Consider the following 4,564-nt stretch of genomic DNA (forward strand, 5'->3'; position numbering starts at 1 on the left):
GAGAGAGAGAAAGAGAAGGAGAAGGAGATAGATTGCTGTAAATAAAGTCCTGGAATAAACTGCAGTGAGAAGAGCTCCGGTGGTCGCGTCATCCTTGTGGGACGAGGGTGGCCGTGACAGGTATGGCACCCAAATCACACGAAAGCAGTCTGGATTCACCTGGGCAGTTAGAATGTGTGCTGACTTGCTGGTCGTTGGTGGGAATGCGTGGCTATTAACATCTGGCTTTGACTTACTCAAGCAAGCCGTATAGGACACAACAGGCCCTCAACAGTCCCAAGGTTCAGTCTAGCGTCACAGTCAAATTGTGGCTTATAGCTCGTTCTTGTTTCAATGAATGCTTGTTGAATTAAACCAGATTTCTTTCCTGATACCATGACACGCTTCCAAGTTACAAGTGCACCGGAGAAAGTATTGGATTTAGAATCGAGTGATTCTGTTCAAGACCCTGAAGTATGTCTAAGATGCTTCAGGCACAGAGAAATGTTAGGACGAGCCTTGAAAGACAAATAAGAGTTGGTGTAGCAACACACACACACACACACACACACTCGAATGTATCAAAAAAGCTGGAGATGTAGGGAAGGGATCACACTAAAAAGTCTATAGGATGAGATAAGAGATTTTAAGATTTTTCTGTGAAGAACCTAATATTACACGTTTAAGTATAAAAATATACAGTTATGCTGGGTGGTGGTGGTACATGCCTTTAATCCCAGCAAGCAGGAGGCAGAGGCAGAAGCAGAAGCAAGCAGATCTCTGTGAGTTCGAGGACAGCCTAGTCTACAGAGTAAATTCCAGTACAGCCAGGGCTGCACAGAGAAACCCTGTCTTGAAAAGCCAAATAATAACAATAATAATAAACAACAATAATAATAATTAACAATAATAATAATTAACAATAACAATAATAACTAAGACTAGCATTTTGCAGGGCTTACTAAACATGCTAACCCCCATCCCCAAGCGTCTAGATTTTCAGCAATAGTCACCTAAATCTTGATTCTGAAACATTGTACCAAACATTCTGAAAAGTGACTTCTACTCTCTCTTTTAGAGCCAACAGAAAGAAACTCCTAAATCAAACAAAACTGGTTTCTAGCGATTTCCACTTCTATGATGTAAGAACCGAACCAAAGACGTGAGGGTCGCGGGCCCTTGGGGTTCAGCTGGCCACACTTTTTAAAGTGAGCTCCAGTTGGGAAAGAGGTTGGCTCTCGTAGAAGGGCACACTCACTATTACTGGTGGGCCAGCCAGGCAGCACCCCAGAGATGGGGAGATAGCGACTTCTGGGAGCAGCATTACGCTCTCATCCCATTTGCTACTGTTTGAATCTCATCCAAAGACTGGTGTGTTGAAGGCTTGGTCTAACCTTGGTATTACCAGGAAATGTGGAAGCTTCAGCAGGTGAGGCCTAGTTAAAGGAAGTTAGGTTACTGGAGACACACCCTTGAAAGAGAGAGGCCAGTACCTTCAGGCCTCCTCCACCTCACTTCCCCCAGGCTGAGTCTTTAAAAAAAGGGGGGGGGTGGACTTTTCTGCTAATCACAGACTGTCTTAATCAGGGTTTCCATTGCTGTGAAGAGACACCATGACCACAACCACCCTTATAAAGAAAACATTATTGGGGCTCACTTACAGTTTCAGGTGGTCAGTCCATTATCATCACAGAGGGAAGCATGCCAGTGTCTGGGCAGACATAGTGCTGGAAAGGTAGCTGAGAATTCTGCATCTTGATCAACGGGCAACCGGAAGTGAACTGTGTCCCACACTGGGCATGGCTTAACCATATGAGACCTCAAAGCCCACCCCACAGTGACACACTTCCTAGTAGTGCCACTCCCTATAGGCCAAGCATTTGAGCTAGGTCCTCTGGATAGACATTAAGGTTGTGTAGCTGGTGTTTTTGTAGGACTCCTAATAGCTGGAGTGTCAGGGTGTCTCTACGACTCTTTTGCCTACTCTTTGGACCTTCTCCTCCTACTGGGTTGCCTCATTCAGCATGGATATGAGAGTTTGTGCCTAGTCTTATTGTAACTTGTTATGCCATATTCAGTTAATATCCCTGGGAGGCCCGCTCTTTTATTTTTTTTCTTTTGAAGGGAAACAGAGGAAGAGTGACTGGTTTGGGGGAGAGGGGAAGTTGGAGGAAGAAATAGGAAGAGTGGAGGGAGGGGAAACTGCAGTAGAAATATAATATATGACAGAAGAATAAAAGAAAAATATATTTTTTAAAAAGAAGGGGCCTTTTGGAACTGCTCAATTATCTCTTGCACCCACCCACTCACCCCCCACCTTTAGAGGGACCACTCACAGTTCACCCCAGGGCCTAGTGAGGAAATTCTAAATCACAATTAACATTTTATGCTGTAGACTGGGCCCATTCATTAGGTTGATAAGCCTCAATGTTTTCATTTTCCACATATATTCACTCAACTGTATTTTTAAGATTAAGGTCCCCTAGGTAGCCCAGGTTTGCCCGTACTCTCAATCCTCCTGCCTCACCATACCAAGTACTAGGCATACAGGTGTGTGCCATCATGGCGGACTCTCTCAACTATTAAACATTAAGCATTACCTAGTATATAAGAAAGATATAACTTCCTAATAGGATCAACCAAGAAAGTGGCCACACGTGTCTGTGTGCTGGGGCAGAGGGCACAGTGCTTGAGAAGAGAGGCACAGGTCCCTGTCACTAACCACGTTCTCCCAGGAGCCCTTTGCTCCCTAGGAAGAGGAAGGACACCATCGATTGCTGACCAGGGCCTTTTCAGCCGTCCACTGAGAAGAGCAGAAGTTCCCAGAGAAAATGACTGAAGTGGAAGCCAGAAAAGTGCATCATTTGTAGAGGGACAGGAAGCAGGAAGGGGAGCAGAAAACGGAGGAGCTAGCCGGCCCATGGAAAGACCTAGATAGAGATAGAGCGCAAAGCAAATCCAGCTATGTCTGCGCACCATGTTTGTGCAGTGCTCATGGTGACCAGAAGAGGGCATCAAAGTTCCTAAAACCAGAATTAGAGACCTCAGTGAGCTGCCATGTGGGGGCGGGGAGTCAAACCAGGGTCCTCCTAAGATCCCCTAGTGCCCCGACTGCTGAGCCACCGCTCCATCCCTCCTATTTGATATTTTTAAGTCTCTCTTGAGAAATCACGTCTTATTGGGGAAGCGGGTAATTTGAGAGGACAGTCCAGGGACTTTCTGAATCAAGGCTGTCCTCAAAGGTTAGCGCTGCGGAACCTCTTTCTGTTAGAATACCTCTTCTCCAGATGCCATTCAATCACAAACGTTCCATCGTCAGCCAGAGTATCTTTTTTCCCCAAGTGAGCTTTTTAATCATCTGGCAAATTCTTCCTTCTATAAGACACGGCTCGCATAAAACCCTCCTCAGAGATCTTTACTTAAGAAGCGTGGGTCGGTTCAGGGGGTGGGAGGGTAGGGTGGCAGGCTTACTGCGCAAGCCTGGCAGCCTGGGTTTAAGGCCCCTCTATTTGCCATTTTATTGCGGGCATTTCTGTTGTGGTCCTGCAAGATTGTTGATTGGAACCCGACAAATTCAGGCCAGCAGTTTTGGTTGTCAAGGGGATATTAGGGCCAGATCTACATCTAATTCGAGGACCAATTGTTTGAAAAAAATTTTTAAAGCAAGCCAAAGGACTGTTTTTGGGAACAGAGGGACTATTGCTCATGTTTGTAGGTCTTAAAATGGGCCAAGGGCAGTTTCCTGGTCTGGAACAGACTCCGGGGACAGAAGTTTCGCTGGAATGAAATTCCCAAGAGTTTCCCGAGAGACAAATAAGAGAGTCCTCAAGCCGAGTCAAATTTCCAGGATGCTGCTGTGTACAAACGGACCCTTACCCACATGCGTGCTAAGACTGATGCTGGGTGCAGCTCTAGAAATAGCATAGGTGGGTCTCCGGGCACTCGAGGTCTCCTCAGAGGGCGAGGACAAGAAAGCTTTCCAATTCTGACCACACGACTTCAAGCTGTTAAACCCCCACCCCGCCACGGCTCCATTCACTTCCCAGTGAGGCTGCTATGGCTCCAGATGGGTGAAGTCCCCAGATAGGGACCCGCTGTTTAGCCTTGGTGAGTCCTAAGGGTAGAGGAGCACCTGAAGAGAAAGAAACTTGAGGCAGGAGATAAGGGATAGGATAGAGGTGAAGAAAGGGCCCCGTGGGGCTGTAATATCCTGAATATCCTGGAAGCCCTTCCTGGGCTTTGGTACCAATATGGAGGAGTATATAGTAATTGCGTGTAAGGACAAATAAAAGATTAGAATTTAGAAGACCTCAAATAGCTGAAGCAGGCTTTTCTTTTCTTTCTTTCTTTTTTTTTTTTTTTTAACAACAGAGAGGTGCCTTCTCAGGCTGTGACCACACTCTGATCAGGACACAGGGCACAGTCACTCGGAGACCAGAGTTCAGGAGACTGCAGACCACACGCTTCAAGCTAGGGCTTGTAGCTAAGAGTGGCCGGGGGAGCCGGGCTCATTATGGACAGGATGGGGAGTTAGCCTGTTCCCTCACGGACAGGATGGGGAGTTAGCCGGTTCCCTCACGGACAG

Source organism: Microtus ochrogaster, linkage group LG7_11, assembly GCF_000317375.1.
Source record: "Microtus ochrogaster isolate Prairie Vole_2 linkage group LG7_11, MicOch1.0, whole genome shotgun sequence".
NCBI classification, from domain to species: domain Eukaryota; kingdom Metazoa; phylum Chordata; class Mammalia; order Rodentia; family Cricetidae; genus Microtus; species Microtus ochrogaster.